General features: G+C 35.9%; 1 protein-coding gene across 1 annotated transcript in view; it reads left to right on the top strand.

The window, feature by feature from the left end:
* The window catches only part of HPSE2 (heparanase 2 (inactive)), a 660,133-nt gene that overhangs the window by 441,362 nt on the left and 198,729 nt on the right, over positions 1 to 20,042 (top strand). The window lies entirely within an intron of this gene.

Raw genomic sequence — 20,042 nt, 5'->3', positions numbered from 1 at the left:
ATAAGCTACCCTTTATCCTCCAAGAGAAAAAGTCAAAACTAATTCCAAAACTGTTCTTGTGATGCATACTATCTCACGGTATGAGATATCATACTATCTCATAGTAATATGATTTTGTTTTGTTGTTTAAAAAAACCCAAAAACAAAAACAAAAAAGCCCCAAAACACAAAAACAATGAAAACTCAGCTATTATATATACTTTCAATAATCTGTCATTGGTGAACAGGTAATGGGAATGTGAGCATGCCATTATTTACCCATAAGCTTTTCCTTGGGAATAAATTTCCTTAAGAGAGGAAATAGTTTTAATTACTCAATATATCACGTTGAAATAACAAAACTTTATTATAGCAATGGCAGTGGTCCTAATTAATGCCAAGAGTGTAACTAATATGAAAAAATTTAAAAAAAAAGAATATGAAGGCAACGAAGCAGCCTCAAGAGAAGACAAACCTCAGTATTCCAAGAAGCTTATAGTGGAAAAGGCTTTTTACCCTCTGGTAGATTGATTTGTAAACATCATTATCTGACATATAAATTGATTTTCTTTAAGTTTCCTTATGATATTGGTGCTGGAATGTCAGCATCTCTCAATGTCTCACCAATTTTTTACCAGAATCCTGCCCTTTCTTCTTTTTTTTTTTAATTATATTCAGTTACCCATTGTATAATACATCATTAGTTTTTGATGTAGTGTTCAATGATTCAGTAGTTATGTATAATACCCAGTGCTCATCACAACACGTGCCCTCCTCAATACCCATCACCCTGTTACCCCCTCTCCACCCCTGAAACCCTCAGTTTGTTTCCTGTGGTCTATAGTCTCTCATGGTTCTTCTCCCTCTCTGATTTCTCTCCCTTCAGATTTCCCTCCCTTCCATATGGTCCTCCATGCTATGGCTTATGTTCCACATATGAGTGAAGAAATCTATCCCATAGCATCTTCTAAGTCATCTTTCATCTAATGTGGCTTTCAGAGTTCAGACATGTGCTTCTATTCTGGGCCCTTGTAACTGTCAACTATGACCACCTCACTTAGTAAATCTAACCCTGCCTTCCCAGCACAGTTACTTCTCTTCTCCATCCTCCATTTTAAGTGGGTCACAGAATCCCCTAGGATTCGTAACAGTTGAGAAGGAAGCAAGAGCAGTGAATGAAATCTTTATTAACTATCCTAAAAGGATTTTTGATTGTTGGCAATCAATAACCTCAGTCATAATGGAAAATATTTTATTATGCATTTAGACTTATTTTCTCTAAGCATCATTTTAAATGTTTCCAGGAATTCTTATCCTTCCTCCTTCAGTTTGTTTTGTGAGTCATAGAGGAGTAGATCTAAAGATCTTGTCATTCCCATTCTTAAAACCCCCCAGCACCTTCCCTTTGTACTTAAACTATACTCTGGCCTATAAGGAAGGTACTTTGTGTTGCCTCTGCTACTGTATGATTATTTCTAGTGCTACTCTGACCTTATTCATTCTGTCCCAATACACTAGTGGTCTTTCACTGTTTAGAAGGTTCACATGCATGTCTGCCTCAGGATCTTTGTAAGTGCTGTTGTCTCTGCCTAGAATGCTATTATCCTCATTTTGTGTGTGGCTAGTTCCTTCTCATCTCTAAAGGCTCAACTTTCATGTTATCTCCTTTGAGAGGGCTTCCCTGATGATCCTATCTAACACAGACCCCCTTTAATTCTCTTTCTTAGCTCTTTTCTTTCCATGTTACCTTACATAACTTATAATTACTTTACCAAACCTATAATTATTTTTTTCTCCTAACTTGTCTTTGTAATTTGTGTGTTTTTCTCTTCCACCAGAATGACACTTAGTTCAACAAGTACTTATTTAGGCAATTGTTTACAGAGCCTTTACTATGGGGGAAAATGACAACAATGATGAAAACTGTTTGCAGGAAATGTTGCAAACCTTTTATGCCTTACTGTGTCTGATTCTCACAACAACCAGATGAGTTTGGAACTAGTTTTATCTCTTGCATAACTTAAAGGAAGTTGTAGAAACTCCAAACATTGCACAGTAAGTGGTAGATTTGGGACTTATAGTTGAGTGTGTCTCACTCCAAGAGCTATTCTCTTAACTGTTACTACTTTAATAATAAGACAATGATTTTTTGCTAAAAATATTACATTCTACTAGAGCAATTCAAATCCTCTTCAGTGTCTTTCATCAAAGACTATCTGGATAATGTAGCATAAAGGCTGAAGCTTGAAGAATTCATACTGTTTGTAAGGAGAAATAAAGAGATCAGTGTATAAAAATTATTGGGTAAGAATGTAAGACATGCTCAGTTATTGTGACTGACAAGGAGGGATCAGAAAAAGTTTTTCCTCCATATTCAAACTCTCTCTGTAACACAAATGGAATGAAATGAGCCCAGTCTTTTTTCATAATGGAGAAATAAGACTTTTATAAATATATTTTATTAGTTATTTTTAAAATATTGGCCACCTCTCAAGATAAATGTCATGTGTTTACAACTACTATAAAAATACTCCTTAAAGCAGGCAAGGGATTGTGTTTCTTTTGGCTCCAGGACCAGCACACATTTGGGGACAACCAGTAGCACCTGGAATCTACCATTTATCCCTTCCACCCACAGTTTTCAATCAAGACTTGGAATAGTCATGGAACAATTCCAGGAAATCCTGGCCAGGAGGCCAAGAGGATTTCGTGAATATTAAAGCCAAATACCATGTTTCCCTAACCCTGAGAAATGCTGAGGTGAACTACTTAATGTAAAGAAATCAAGAGTCAAAGTCAGAATAAAAAAAAATGAACACTGAATTTGTCAGTAAATATCTATATATAGGTAGCCAAAAGAATCAATTCAGTACCGCAGTACTGAACTTGGAACTTGAACAAGAACTCTGAGTCTGAAATAAAAAATAAAGATGTCTATATAGTTGGACTATTTTGATTTGAAATTCATGCTCTTGGGTTTTGAGGACCAAGATACATGACTTAATGATTGGTCCTTCCCAATCCATGCAGAAAAGCCAGCATGGAGGTTCTTCAAAAAGTTGAAAAATAGAGCTACCCTATGACCCAACAACTGCACTGCTGGGTATTTACCCTAAAGATAAAAATGTAGTGATCCAAAGGGACACATGTGCCCAAATTTTTATGGCAGCAATGTCCACAATAGCCAAACTATGGAAAGAACCTAGATGTCCATCAACAGATGAATGGATAAAGAAGATGTGGTGTAGATATAGACAATGGAATACTATGCAGCCATCAAAAGGAATGAAATCTTGCCATTTGCAATGATGTGGATGGAACTGGAGGGTATTGTGCTGAGCAAAAAAGTCAATTAATTTTCATATGAACTCCCTGATATGAGGAATTTGAGAGGCAGGGTGGGAGGTTTGGTGAGTAGGGAAGGAAAAAAATGAAACAAGATGGAATCGGGAAGGAGACAAACAATTAGAGACTCTTAATCTCACAAAAAAACCTGAGGGTTGCTGGGGGAGGGGGGTATAGAGAGGGTGGTTGGGTTATGGACATTGGGGAGGGTATGTGATAATGGTGAGTGCTGTGAAATGTGTAAGCCTGATGATTCACAGATCTGTACCCCTGGGGCAAATAATACATTATATGTTAACAAAACTAATAAAAAGAAAAGTTAGTGAGATGAAGTTCCAATTACATGAGTAAGTAGTACACTAGTTTGTATCAGTTATCAATGATAAATCTAGAACAAAAAAATAATACACACACACACACACACCCAATACACACAGAGGAGAATGACCAAAAGGTGCCAAAAGCTAGAGAAAGTTATTCAATCCTTGAAAGAATTGAATGATGCTATTAAGATCTGTGTTCACTTAAGAATCTATGCAGTATTATGTGGTTAGAACTCAAACAAAATACATGGTTGTATATTGTTGTAAAGTCTTAGAAGGATTCAGAAGGTAGAAATCTCAGAAAGAAGGAGCTATGGGCAAAACACAAAACATGCTCATAAACTTCCTTCAAATCCTTGCCTGATCCCTGCAATGTGCATATTCAAGGGAGACTCCAAAGAGCCTGGTAGAAAATAACAGCTGGAAATCTGAAAAAGTTGAACAGCAATTTCAGCTGCTGTCACATGAGGGACAGAGATTAGAACTTGAATTTCACAAATTTAGAGGGACTTCATAAGTACCTTGTGCTTTCTAGTGAAAACTAAGAGTTATGCCTCAGAAGTAAAGTCTTGTCCTGGGTCTGTTTGCCCTGAATCCAATGTATAAATAAAACAGATTCATCTTAACAAAGTGTAAACTGAAGATGCCGTAAGAACAAGATTATCAGTAATTCATCCAATTTCCTGATATATCCAAACCAACACTCTTCTGTCTCTATAAAATATCACCCACACTTTGAAGTACACAATTAAAAAATTATTAGATATGCAGAGAAATGGGAAATTGTGAGTCTTGGCCAAAAGAATGAGCAATAAATAGAAACCAAGAGATGACCTAGGTATTGAGGGAGACAAACCATAAGAGACTCTTAATCTCAGGAAACAGAGGGTTGTTGGCAGAGTGGAGGGATAGGGTTGAGTGATGGACACTGAGGAGGGTATGTGCTATGGAGAGTGCTGTGAATTTTGTAAAACTGATGATTCACAGACCTGTACCTCTGAAACAAATAATACATCATATGTTAATTAAAAAAATTTTTTAAAGTATCCATTGACAAGGATTTTAAACAACTATTGTAAATATATTCAAATAATTAGGGAAAATGTTTGCATTGAGTGGAAACATAGGGAAAGATCAGCAATGAAATGGAAACAATATATATATAAAAGAACCAAATGAAATTTTTAAAGAAAAGAAGAAACTGAAATGAAAAACTCACTGGGTGTACTTAAGAAGAAATTGATAACTACAGAAAAAAAGGGTTAGTGAACTTGCAAATAGATCATTAGAAATTATACAATTAAAGAACAGAGCAAAACTACTGGGAAGAAAATGTTCAAAGTTTCAACAATCTCATCGCCAATATTAAGTTGTCTAACATTTGGAGGCACCTGGGTGGCTCAGTGGGTTAAAGCCTCTACCTTAACGCTCAGGTCATGATCCCAGGGTCCTGGGATGGAGCCCCACATCGGGCTCTTTGCTCACTGGGGAGCCTGCTTCCTCCTCTCTCTCTGCCCGCCTCTCTGCCTACTCTCTGTCAAATAAATAAATAAAATCTTAAAAAAAAAAAAGATGTATAATTTGTATAATTACAGACCAGAAGGCAAGAAACAGATAATAAAGCAGAAAACTTTATTGAAGAAACTAAAGCAGAACTCCTCTCAAATTTGGCAAAAAACATTAACTTATAGAACCAAGAACCTACGAAAACCCTAAGAAGGATAGGGGCTCCTGGGTGCAGCCGTCAGTTAAGCATCCGACTCTTAGTTTCATCTCCGTTCGCAATGTCAGGATCCTGAGATCAAGCCCTGTGTTGGGCCCTGCACTCAGCACAGAGTTAGCTTGAGATTAGCTTGCTCGCTCGCTCTCTCTCTCTCTGCCCCCCTCTCACAAAATCAATCGATCTCTCCCCCTCTAACAAAATCAATCAATCTATCTATCTTAAGAAAGGAAGGGAGGAAGGAAGTAAGAAAGGCAAAAGAAAACCCTAAGAAGGATAAATACAAGGTAAATCTTGCCTGGGATATCATAGTCAAACTGCTGAGAGCAAGGGGTAAGGAAAAAAATTTTCAAAATATTCAGATAAAATTGTACTTTATATATAGTGAACAAAGACACAAATTTTGGCTACCTGGACATCAGAAGCAATGGAGAATAGAATACAATGGAACAACATCTTTAAAGTGTTAAAGGAAAAAAAAGCCAGGATTCTGTATCTAGCAAAAATATTCTTTAAAAATGAAAGTGAAATAAAGATGTTTTTTATAAATGAAAACCAGTAGGCCTGTGCTACAAGAAATACTAAAACAATTTTTTTCAGATAGAAAAGCAGTAGTAACACCTGAAGGAAAACCTGGATTTCAAAAAATAATGAAACACATTGGAAATGGTAAATTTGTAGATAAATATAAAAGACTATTTTTTCTCTTTGCTTCTTAAAGAATATACTGGGTAATACAAAAATACAACATTATATTATGGGGTTTATAACATATAGAAATGTAAAACATATGACAATCTTACCACAAAGGAGGAAGAAGGGAGGAGGACCAAATAGAATAACACTATTGTGAAGTTCTTTTATGTGAGGTAATACAGCATTAACTCTAAGAAGACTGCAATTCCTAGAATTAAGGTTTCACATGGGACTAAGGCTGCTGATCTAAAATAAAGTAAATCCACGTTTTCCTGGATTATCCAGATGAACCCAATGTAAGGGAGGAAGACTTAACTACGGAAGAGAAAGTTATGTTAATGTGACATGAGAAGGACTTGATCCACCATTGCTGGATTGAAGAAGGGGGCCATTAACCAAGGGTAGCCTTTAGAAGCTGGAAAAACCAAGTAAATGGATTCTTCCCTAGCACTTCTGGAAGGAAGACAGCCCTCCCAATATTTGATTTTAACCCAGTGAGACCTATGATAATGTCTAAACTATAAAACTGTAAGATAATAAATTTGGATTGTTTTAAGCCACTACCCATTAATTTGTTTAGAGCAGCAGCAGAAAACTAACGCAGTACCTAATAACAGAGATCCAAATACACGAAGGAAAAACTAAAAGAACCACAGGGGTAAAAAATAGACAAATGCACTGTCATAACCAAAGATTTAAAAACATTTCTTTCAGTAATTAATAGGCACAGTTAGATTAAAGGAAGGATATCAAAGATTTGAATAACACTATGAATCAGCTTGACTTAATTGACATTTGTAGATTACAACTGAATATACATTCCTTTCAAATTCACATGGAACACTGATCAAGATAAACCATGTGCTCAGCTATAAAACAAGTTTCAATAAATTTGAAAGTATTGAGATGATACAGAATGTTTTTGATGACAAAGAAATTAAGTTAGATATTAGTAACAAAAATATCTGTCAAACCCATAAATATTTGGAAATTAAGTTATACATTTTAAAATAATCTATGGATCAAAGAAGAAATCATGAGAGAAAGTAAGAAATATTTTGAAATGAATATAAAGATGTTTATCAGAATTTCTGGGATTCAGCAAAAGCAGAGCTTGGAGGGAAATTTATTATTTAACATGTGTAATTAGAAAAGAAGAAACACTTAAAAATAATCACCTTCGTTTCTATATTAAGATAGAAAAAGCACAACCTAAATCCAAAAGAAGTAAAATGAAGAAAGTAATAAAGAAAAAAGCAGAAAGCAATAAAACATAAAACAAACAGGAGAGAAAACTCACAAGACCAAAAGTATTTCTTTGAGTAGGTCAGTATCAGGAAAGAAGGGGTTCTTACTGTAGGTCCCATAGACATTAAAAGTATAATAAGGGAGTATTTTGAACAACTTTATGCCAACAAATTTGACAATTGAACAAGTTTCTTGAAAATACAATTTACCAAAAATGACACAGATTAAAAATTCTTAATGTCCTTATATAATGTCTCATTTTGGAGAATCTGGCAATTTCTTATATGACTAAATACATAACCTGTCCTGTGACAAAGCAATTCCATTGCTAGGTATTTACCCAAAGGAAATGAAAATGTCACAGAAAAACTTTTACAAGAATATTTATAGCAGGCAAAGACTAAAAGCAGCCCAGGTGTCCATTGGCATGAGAATAAATGAAACAAAGTGCTGTTTACAAATACAAAGGAATGATACTCAGCAAGATAAAAAAAAAAAAAAAACTAATGATACACTCCATAACACGGATGTTGTCTCAAAATCATTATGCTAAGTGGAAAAAGGCTTATATAAAAAATTGCATATGTTGCAATTATATGAAGTTTTAAAAATTAGAACATTGCCTTTGTGGTTATAAGGGCAAGGATATGGATAGAGGGGCAAAGACACATGAGAGAATTTTCTGGGGTGATTGTAATGTTCTGCATCTTGATAGAGGATTTGGGTTACAAAGGAGGATGCATTTGTTAAAATTCATCAAATGATATACTTAAAATTTGTGCATATCATTATATATGTAAAATTTACTTAAGAAAAAGAGCCATAAACAGCTGTTGAACTCTAGTTGTGCCTAAAGTTTAGGATGAAGTGTAAAGTCTGCAATTTACTTTGAAATGTTTCAAAACATAAAATGGATCAATGGATGGATAGAGCGATAGATTGAAAAAAGGGAGATAGAGCAAGTATAGTAAAATGTTAATTGCAGAACCTAGGTGGTAGCTTTATGGTTTTCACTATACAGTTTTTTTCCACTTGTCTCTGTTTGAACTTTTTTATGGTAAAATATTCAGGAAAAGCCTAAATTGTTACAGCTAAATAATGTTAACTATTATATAATAAAACAAATTGGTATAAAAATATTTATGAAATAGGGCACCTGGGTGGCTCAGTGGGTTAAGCCGCTGCCTTCAGCTCAGGTCATGATCTCAGGGTCCTGCGATCGAGTCCCGCATCGGGCTCTCTGCTCGGCAGGGAGCCTGCTTCCCTCTCTCTCTCTCTGCCTGCTTCTCCGTCTACTTGTGATTTCTCTCTGTCAAATAAGTAAATAAAATTTAAAAAAATATATTTATGAAATATAATAAATGGAAAATGCTTTTGTTAAGATAAATATAAAGTATAAAGTAAAAATACAAATATAAAGTATAAAGTAAAATATAAACTACTTTATATTACTAATACAAAGGAATGATACTCAGCAAGATAAAAAATTGCATATGTTGCAATTATATGAAGTTTTAAAAATTAGAACATGTATTAGTAAATATAAAGTAAAATATAAATCATACTTCAGTAATATAAAAAATGTACATAAACCCAAAAGACACTAATATGTCAAAGTGTTAATCTTTAGATAAAGGGAGTAATGAGACTCTTTCATTCTCATTTTCACTTTTCTATAGTTTCCCATTTTTCTGTAATAAGCATGTATTGCATTTTTGTTCATAATACAAACCATCAGTACCCAGCTCTACCCTTCTCACCCCCATATCCACCTCTCCACAAGGAATCATCACAATTCAAGCCACTTCTATTTGTTTCCATATTTCTAAATAGTATGAAGCTGCTGCTTCTTGATATTTTCCCAATTCAAATATTATCTATTACTTTCCTACCATAAAAATAAGAATTTAGCTCTCATACTTCTCTAACTCTTCACATACTGAAACATATTTACCTTTCCCCATACTCCAATATTTTATATATAAGTATTGGCTAGATCAGAATTCAGTATTCACATTTTTATTACTATGTAAATATGACTCACAGCAAGAATGTGGTGTACTATGCATACATTTTCTTTCCTTCACAACTTTCTGTTTTCCCTGGAGTTAATAATGTCTCTTTTTTCATTTGCCTAGTTTCCTATTAACCTATCCCCAATTCATCCCTCAACTCTGTACCAGAGGGGTAAATATCCTCTTTTTCTATGCAAACACCCTAGGTAGCCATTAGTTTCATCTTGTCCTTGTCCTGCTTTCCTGAAGCCGTCCCTCCTCTGGTCCCATCTGGACTGGTTGATCTCCGTGCTTCCTGCACAGCTGTTGTCCTGGGATCTCCCTTCACCATCATCTTAGGGATTCCTTTTTACTCTCTTATTTATTGGATCCATGCCTTTTTTTGAGGTTTACTCCCTTATTTTGATGGAACATATTTTTCCTAAGAACTTCCTGAGAGAAGATAAATGAGAGGTAAACATGTTGAGACCTTGTATTAGAGTTTGATTTATATTTTGGATACATGTAAATTTCCCTCAGATTTTGATGCTTTGGTTCCATTTTATTCTAGCTTTCCTGTAACTATTGAGAAATTCAATGCCTTTTTAAACTCCAGTCCTTTTATTTGCCCTATTTTTACTCTCTTGGTATATTTAAGATCTTTTCCTTGTCCCCAGTTATCCTTTATGTGACTTTCTTCTGTTCTATTCACAAGGTATACAGTAGACCATCTCAATCTGAAATTCATACTCTTCAGTTTGGGAAATTTTCTTGGAACTTTTTTTTCTTTGATAATTTCCTTATATTTATTTATTTATTTATTTAGTGCTTTCTGTTTCTGGAACTTCTACTGGTCAGATGTCAGGACTCTTCAAATAGTGCTCTCATTGTTGTATATTTTCTCTCCCTTACTTTTTCTTCTGTTTTCTGATAAATGTCCTTAACCATCTAAATTTTCATTTCTGGGGGGCACCTGGGTGGTTCAGTGGGTTAAGCCTCTGCCTTGAGCTCAGGTCATGATCTCAGGGTCCAGGCATCAAGCCCTGTGTCGGGCTCTCTGCTCAGTGGGAAGCCTACTTCCCCCTCTCTCTCTCTGCCTGCCCCTCCCTACTTGTGATCTTTGTCTGTCAAATAAATTTAAAAAATATTTTAAAAAATAATAAATAAATTTTCATTTCTGTTATCATATTTCTAATTTCCAGAAGTTCTTTTTGTTCCTCAAACCTTTCTTTTAATGACTTCTTATAGCTCCTTTACTTGTTTTGGGATGCAATATCTTCTGTTTTCTCTCTGAGGATATCAACTTTTCTTGTTTTTTGTTCCTTTTCTTCTTTTCTGTTCTCTTCTTCCCTCCCTCCCTTCCCTCTTTCCTTTCTTTCTCCAATAATTTTTATGTCATTTTCATTACATTTTTTTCCTCCATGTTTTTCCCTCCTTCTGCCATTTTTAAATTTTGTTTCTTTCACATTATAGATTTTCCTCAAATGTCAGATGATACTTGGAACTCTACTCTTACTTAAGATAGAGGCATGAAAAGCGGCTCAGACATTCTTTGTTCATGGATATTTTTCCTTAACTAGGAGAGGTCTGTGTCAGGTGGTCTGGCTGGGTTATCACATTAGGTGACTCCTCAATGTCCATATCTGTTGGTCTTTTCTGTTGTAATTTAGTTTTTCCAGAAAAGAATTCTATCTCTTCTCATCTTAGAAGTATAAATCAGCAGGCATTCTCACATTTGAGGAAAGGGGCTAGGTATCTTATTGTTTATTATGTAGCCTTTCATTTAATCCTCTTGTTTGCAATATGGTTGAGTGCACCTCAACTATGCATAGTGGCTCTGACACTGGCTCACCTCTAGTGTTCTACTTTATCAGAAATGGAGCAGTTTCTTAACTGTGCATGGCAATGGTCCTCCAACTTTTTGTTTTAGGACTACTTTCACTCTCGAAGACTACTGAATGCCCCAAATAATTTTTATGCAGATCATATTTATGAATACTTACCATTTTAGAATTAAAGTAGAATTTTTTAAAATGCTTATTTTAAAATAGTAGACCCATTACATTTTCCCATAAACAATGTATTTTATAAAATAACTATATTTTCTCAAAAACGAAAAATTAAATGAGGAGAGTGGCATTATTTTATGTTCACACAGATCTCTTTAATACCTAGCTTAATTGAAGATAAAACTCATATTTTCTTATTTGTTCTATGATAATATTTTGTTTTAGTTTAAGAATATGAAGAAAATTTGCCCTCCTAAAGATATGTATCTAAAAAAGGTAAGAGTATTTGAATAGCCTTTTTCGATTATTATGGCTATTTTTTTTTAGATTCTACACTAAAAACCAATAAGCAGTAGTTTTCTAAAGGTTAGTTGAAGTGTGAAATATGAAGCCATATCAGTGAACTTTTCATACTCTGATGTATAAAAATCTATTGGTCTTATGTTTTGAATATATCTTTTACCCATGCATGATTGTGCAACATCATGCATCTATTATTTGGAAAATATTATTTTATTGGGTTGTTAGTTATGCATATCTCCCAAATGTCAACACATTTTGTTATGAAACATCAAAAAAAGCATATTTATTAATATCACAACTGACCTAATCAGAAAAGTCTTTAAATTTGGGGAAACTGATAAGCTCATGATACCATGAGCTTTTTAAAATTCTAAAATTCTAGTTTTCACCAACAGTTCAAAATTTATAATCAGCAACAAGTTCTGATTGTTTTCCTTGAAATGACAGGCTTACTTTATGCATTTTTTTAAAAAAATGTCTTCCAAACACTGAATATCTATAATTTGTTCATATTTCTTTTAAGTAAAAATATTATCATATGGGAAAAAAATGAGCAATTCAGTTTGCAACTCAATCATACCTGTGTTTATCTTTGAGACAAACATCATGTTTTACTGTAGAGATAGTCTTTTATGTATATTTCTCATTTAGTCATATAGAATATTTTTTAAAATGTGTAGTCAGGGATTACATTAATAAAATTAATAATTTTATCAATGAAATTATTAAGTGAAACTGTCATTTTTGTTTCATTGCAAGCATGTGACAGTAATCACCAGCAGTTTGATGCTCCTGACTTGATTTATATGAAGCTGCCAGTAGTTTTATCCACTGTTGCTTTTGTACCATCAGTTCAAATGTCAATATAGTTTTTCTAGAACAAATGAGAATTAAATAATTATCTAAAACTTTATCTCATCTATTTGTATTTCGGGCTAATACACTAAGTACATTTTAGTGTCATTCACATAAAAGATCTTATCAGTGATTAGTTGGTGTTGGCATTAGATGGATACAAGAAAAAAAAGTTTTATCTGTAGACTTATCCAGATATTAATATTCTGATATATTAACTTTGTCTTCATGTTTGTTATTAAATCTTTAACAAGTTACTGTATTGTTGAGAAACAACACTGGGCACTGGGGTGATTTGTTTTGCTAACTTACTGACTTTTCATTCAGCAGGCATTTAATGATAACATTTGTACAAGCTCTATCAGTCCCATCTTTCTAGATGCACAATGTAGTATGATAACCTGCTCTTTAAGATGCTTTTCCAAATTTAAAATTTAGAGAAGGGTTCAGAATGATTTTAAAATATTATTGCAAACCAAGACAACCAAGTATTTTTATTTCCATATTGGCATAAGTAGAACATTAGAATTTCTAAATAACTTACTGAATGATCATGGGGTTACACCAATTAGGGCAGGTATGATGGGAAATAGATTGTAAAAACACGGTAGAAGTCTTGAGAACCAACTAAGTTAACTTAAAAACATACATACTTAATACCCCAAAACCGTGCCTTAGAAAAGTCTGGAAAACAAGAAAATAGGAGGTATACGTTTCATTGATTTTCAGAACAATAACATTGTCATGTCAAACGGACTGTGGAAAACCCCACTACAAACTTGTGAAAGAATGAGAGTGGAAATGGCAAGTAATTGTCTTAGTATAATTATGAAAGCAGTTTTGATTTTATGGACCCCCGAAAGTGTCTTGGGGTTCCCCAGGAGTCCCTAGACCACATTCAATTAACCATTGATATATCAGAGGGTAGGGATCTGAACATCTAGTTGTTTCTCAGTTGCCCTGTTTCGCTGGATCTATCCCTCCTATTCTCAGTGGTACCTGGTGCTTCCAGTTCCTGCGACTGATGTGGAATCCAGTGTCTTCTGGTCAGCTAAGATAACACTCTTCCTTCTTCTTGCTAATAACATCTTTATTGTGGTGTTTTTCTGTCCTATTCTCTGAGACCATGTAGGTGAACCCCCCCCCTTTTTTTGGTCCCATTGCTGCTGTTTTAGGAGAGAGCTTAGTAAATGCCAATTTCTGCTGTCTGCTGTCTGCTTTTTTTGTTTCTCTCAGATTTTTTTTTTTCTAAGTGAACTTTTTATTGGCCGTCATGAAGAGTGTGCTGAGCCATGAAGGGAAAACATTACTAAACAATGTCTTATGCCTATAATGGTCCACACTGTGTCAGGGTATTGTATATATTTTACTTTGTTTCATTCTCATAGTCATCTTGGGGAAAAAGATAACATTCCCATTTTACAAGTAAGTAACCTCTCAGATTATTTTAATGAGATAAAATTTTAAAATTAATTTCAAAAAAGATATAAAATCATTTTTTTTCTTTCCTTAGTATTTGTCAAGTTGGACAATCCCAGGTGTTCTCAATGTCTGAGCCCTACCAGAGACCAACAAGATACAATTCTATGGCTATGTTGCCCAGACATCAGTACTTTTAAGAAGTTGGTTAGTTGACTCTGACATTTAATGAGGATTGAGAACTACAACCCTGGAGCCTTCTGACTGAGCATCAGTCACCACTGGGCATTTAAACAGCAGTGAATACACTCAGTGTGTGGCCTAGACCCCAGCAGCAGCAGCACTTGGGACCTTATTAGAAATGCAGATTCTCAAGCCCCCAGATCCACTGAACCAAAACCCAACAATCAGTGCTGTGACACACCCTCTGGGTGATGCTGGTCACACTCTAAAATTGGAGACCACTGCCATAGAAGATGACTGTCTGGATCTGATTTCTAAGGATACATTTATCACCAGAGTTTTTGGCATAAAGCTTTCTCCTTCTTTTCTGACATGTGGATAGGAGAAATGGTATAAGAAAAATTGTCTGGGAATTGGCCTTTAGAAAATTTCCTGCCCCTGTAGGCAGAGTCAGAACTTCGAGTCATCTAATTTTCAGAAAGTTTTTCTGTTATACAAAAGTCAGCATTTTTCTCTCTTTGGTCTTAGTCTGCACTTATATATATCACTCCTCTCTTCTGCTGTTGCAGAAAAACGAAATATGGTGAGTTTACTACAGCTGTAGGCTTAAAGAGATCAATTTTAATGGATCAATTCTATAATTTAGATTTTTAGTTACATTTAAAAGCATAAAAATGAACATTTAAAAAAGAAGTCATTGCAAGTGCAACTATGGATTTGTCTACTATATAAGTAAATGTGAGGAAAATGACTCTGAGAATAGCAGCTATTGGAAATTCATGGGCATTTCCAGGGGTAATGGGACATTAGAATGACTTGTTAAGCAAAGATTCTGCTTAAAAGGAAAAGCTGAGAGAATCCATCACATCAACACTCAATTTTAGAGAAAAGAGTGCTATTGAAATGTGGACCCTACTTAGAAAAAAAATGAAGCAAGATTTAACAATGTAAGTGAATTATAAGAGTGTTAAAACTTATTTAAGACACTACTTTGGAAGCAAAGAGCTTCTGGAGCTGTACATTATGCTCTGTTAGAAAGAACGAGGGCTTTGAAGTCAAACAGGCCTGGACAGAATCCCTCTGACCCTTAGTTAGACTTGAAGCCTTGAGGAAGAAGTAAATCCTTCAGAAGGATCCTTTAGTTTTCCCATCTATTAAGTAGAGTTAACGCCCACCTCACAAGACTATTGAGAAGGCTAAGTGAGGTGAGAAATGTAAGCTCTTTGCACAGCACACACAGTATGTTGAGCTCTCACAAAATGGGACTACTCTTCTTCCTTGCCCTTCTGTCTTTCTGTGATCCCTCTCCATCTCCTTGTGTTTATGAAAGTGTCTCACTATTGAGTATACAGATGCTTAGCACATATGCTATTACTGAGCATTTTTATAGCACTCTGCCAATGCTTCAAGACTTTTCCCTTTGGTCTTTCTAGCCAAAGGAGGACACTGGGTGGTTTGTGGGGGTAACCCTGTTGTGTTTTATTGGTTAATCCATTCAAAAGATGTTTATTAAATACCTGCTAGGTCCAGGTACTGTTCTAGATGTTCTAGACTAGAGAGAAGAAAAAGAGACAAGATCCTACCCCCTGGGATTCTAGTTAGCAAAGAGTTTGTCCTTCTTGTGATACTTTTGGAAACCATGCTCTTCTCCTTCTTCCAGAAGAGGAGGTAGGAAAGGAGAGGTGCTCCTGACGGAGGAAGTAAGGATGAAAGGGAGAAAAGGAAAAGGGATAAAGAGAACTTTCTAAAAGTAAATTGAGGAATCAAAGAGCTCTTTGTGTTAAGAAAAACTTTATACATAAACCTTTTTGTGTGTGTGTGGTTGTGTGGTTGTGTGTGTGTGTGTGTGTGTGTGTGTACTTATTTAATTTTAATTGAGCATTTTCTGGGGTCAAGCTTTGTGCTGATCCAGAGCATGGATTTTGCTGTCTAGAGGACTGAATTCAAATCCTTAGCGCCTACTGTCTGTGTGAACTTAGGCAAGTTGGTCAGCACCTCAATGAACATCAATGCCTTCTTTTGTAAATCAGGCGTAATACCTATAACGCAGGTAGTAGGCTCCCTACCATCAGCCAAAGGGATGCTTGTAGCTTTTCTCTCAACCTAATTCTGGAAGTCGGTGTAGTCTCCATTAGTGGCTCCTTTTACCTCAGTCCCTCCTAGAGAAGATGCCTCAAGTGGCTACTATTGATTTGGGCTATTCCTGTCTCATCAGAGTATATGCACATACACAAAACCTCAAAGAAGTTTGCTATGGCATTATCTTCAGGTTCCCACGGGTATCTCCTTTGCCTGAGGATGAAAAGTTGGGGAAACACTCGTCCAGGCCCCCGTGCATAGCTAATAACATCTGCCATTCATTAAAGCTGCCCTAGCACATTATATGCATTACATCAAGGGCATCTGCTGAATGTATGTGTATTAAATAGGCTGCTTTTAGAGACTTGCTGGGCTTGAAATCCCAAGATCACCCCCTTTATTCTTTGTGCCACATCCTAATCATCCTTGTCTCAGTCACCCTGGAGCCCACCCTGGGGAAGTGCTAGTCAGCAACTTCATGGGAAATGGACGGGTATGGATGATGCCAGCTTAGACTTAGGAATTCCTGACCCTCGCTATCTTTACTCCTCTGTTAAACAAGTTTTGGACTAGCATGGAGTCAGAATCTCTGGTTTTAAATTCAGCCTCTAGCATTATTTATCATGTGACTACACTGAGTCTTAAGTAGATTTAAAGGAACAAAGGAAGTGCTGGAGGGAGGAGGACTGGCCACAGTATTCAGTAGGGTGATCTTTGAGAAAGTGACAGAGCAAAGATGTGAGAGAAGTGAGGGAGCCAGCTAAGCAGATACCCTGAGAAAGTATGTTCCAGGTAGAGGGAACAGCTAGATCAGTGTCTCCAAGATGGGGGTGGGTCTGAGATGTCATAGATGTCATGTAGTTTTCCCTACCATGTAGGATTGCTGTGAAGATAGATGCGATGCTGCATGTAAAGCATTTAGTGTTAATACTTACAATCACGGGTGTTTAGAAAGTTTGGATCGTGATTATTACTTATTACTTTTATAGAATTAACATTTCTAAATGTTTAGTATGTTGTAGAATCTGTCAAGATGATTCATCCGCATAGCACATGAGTGGAACGGAGACTTTTTGAAATTGCTATTTCCCTCCATACATATTCTTGACTTTAATGCATACTACTTGAGATGAAAATATATATATATGTATATATATCCACAATCTCCAAAGAACTTCCTTCCTTGGCAAGAGACATGAAAAAGCTTTAAATTGTGTTATATTACAAATGTTCTGAAGCTAAATGGGAGATGTGATTGCCATTCCCACATTTTCCTGTGTTTCCTCATCTTCTCAGTGTCTGTTGTCAGAAAGGCTGCTATGACCCAAAGTACAGCCACCATCTGGTCAGGACTTTCCAAGACTCACAACCAACCTGACCATTTTTCCTTTCCATGTGTCTTTTCATTTTAGAAGAAATGAATGAAAGATTTTATGTTATTAGAATTCTGTTTTGGCTGTCTCAAACTGCAAATCCTCAGAGAAACTAAAGCTCTCTATATAGTGATTTATGTGATATATTGTGTGGGGTGAGGATGATGAAAATGAAAAGGAAGAACACTAACTGAAAGTCTTCCATCTGCCAAACATTGTTTTAGCTGCTTTATATAAAATTAAATCCCAAAAGACCTGACTACCTTGCTATTCAAAGTGTGGTCCAGATCAGCAGCATTAGCATCTACAGGGAGTTGTTAGAAATTTAGACTCTTCAGCCTCAACACAGGCCTGTTACTGAATGGGAATCTGCATTCTAATAAGGTCCCAGGTGTTTCATATGCACATTGAAGTCTGGGTATTGCTCTGACAAGACAACGAGAGAGCAGGTAACTTGTCTAAGTACTCACAGCTAATAAATGGTGATCCAGGATTTAACAAGGGTCTGTTCACAGAGAAGAGTTCTAACTCTATCACTATACTGTTTCCCTCACTAGTTTTTTTCATAGGTGTATTTCATAATCTATTTTATAGAGAAAAAAAAATAAATCATCTTCCCCTTGAAGGTACTATGAAAGCATTTGCCCAGACAGGATGAGTGTAAACACCTGGTTCAAAGACATGGGCCTAGAAAAGGAGAACTGAGTTTGTGTGAGGCTGTGGATGGATGAGTCGCATGCCTCCCTGCCCTTCTGAGGTCACCTGACTTTCTATCAAATTAGGGAACCCAAGAGTAATTGTTGGCAGGATTCTTCCCAAATCCTGAACTGATGAACAGAAGAATGGGGAAAGGCAGACCATGGCCTGAGGAGATGAACAATCTGGCGTGAAAGTCAGAGAATGTCTTTTTTTATGAGCAAGGAGGTATTTTTATGGTTTGCCTTGAGTGAATAGTCTCTGATGTTGGGAAAACAGACTGGGAACAGCTGGACCACACTTTGGATCAGTTGCCACAACAACTTGATACATTTGTCTCTGGTGTCATTTGATCTCTTTGAGAGCTGTATTACCTCAATGTGAATGTTTGACTTTCAGGCTTACTTTGTTCAGTAATCACATCTGTTTGATTGTATTCCTCAGATTACATGGAGTGTTGGTTATATTCCCTTGAGAATTTGGATTCTAGGATTACAGAACATGGCAACCTCACAGGTGACTGGATCCTAGAATATCATAGAACCATCATTATGGTTACCACCATCAGATCTCTGATTTCCAGGGGCAAAACCTACCTTAATAGCATCTGGGAAAATCATGGAGATAGTCTACATCATCTCTAATTTTCAATTTCTGGTAATCTATTCTATGTTCTCATCTCAGATGATCTTTGTGAGCCACACTTTTGAAACAATGTCAGTGCAAAAGTTATTGTTATTATCATTATTTAGTATTTATCTTTTTCTTGGAAAAAATCGAACAGGGGACACTCACCGTTTGTAGGTTTGCAAAGTAGAATTGAATGCACTTTTGTGATTCCAAGAGCAGCTTAAACCCTTTCTTTTAAGAAGTTTAGAAATGACTGGTTGCTTGATGACACATTAACAATGAGGCCAGTTACTGTCACACAGGAAATGTTGATTGTTCTGCAGGAATCATTCACCCTAAGGACATTTGTTCTCTTTAAGAAAAGCAGCTGCTTTCTCCTCTCTTTGATAAGGAATGGTCAGGCACATTTATCCCAGCTCCCAATTAATGGTATTGAAACTAGAGGTCCTGATAAACTTATATTACCACATCTGTGCCCCCCATTATCACCATCCCCACCTTCTCTGAAAGCCGAAGTTGGGCTCTTTTCTAAAACAAAATCTCCTCAGAGAATTCAAGAAAGCAAAGAACATCAACAAAAAAATTTATGTCATTGGAAACTATGGAGGATGGTTTTGAGCATGTGCAGGATATAATTTCATTATTGTCTAGAGTTACATGGCTGTTTCTGGGATCAGGGAGTTTCTTAAACAGAATATATTGTTAGATGGCGGCATAACTGTGGTTTTCTGCTGGTATTTTGGTGCAGAGGTGGATGGCTGTTTCCTGTCATTTTTCCTCCCCCCCCCCCCCATTCCCACTTCATTTCATATAAATAAAAGGAAACAAAGAGTAACAAAAGCACTGCCACCAACAAACACTTCTGTTAGAGTTCCAAACTTGGCCTATAGAAGTCAAGGAATTCACATATTCTATAATTCTTAAAAATTCCTTTACACTGTAATTAGTATACTTGTTTTAGTGCTTGCTCAGCTTTTACATAAGATGCTTTAATGCGAATCACATGAAAAATGTAGCCAAACATTATGAGCACTTTAACATTTGCATTTCCTCTTCTGGGTGGGTAATTCTGTAAACTTGGTCTTAGCCTAACAGGCTAGGAGGGGAGTGAAAAGGAAGATGGCCATCTGAGTTTGGAAAATGCCCTTCTGGATATTTGACATGCCCTGAGTGAAGAGATGGTGATTTCC

Source organism: Mustela erminea, chromosome 14 (assembly GCF_009829155.1).
Source record: "Mustela erminea isolate mMusErm1 chromosome 14, mMusErm1.Pri, whole genome shotgun sequence".
In the NCBI taxonomy this organism is placed as follows: Eukaryota; Metazoa; Chordata; class Mammalia; order Carnivora; family Mustelidae; genus Mustela; species Mustela erminea.
This window is presented reverse-complemented; position numbering and strand designations above follow the sequence as displayed.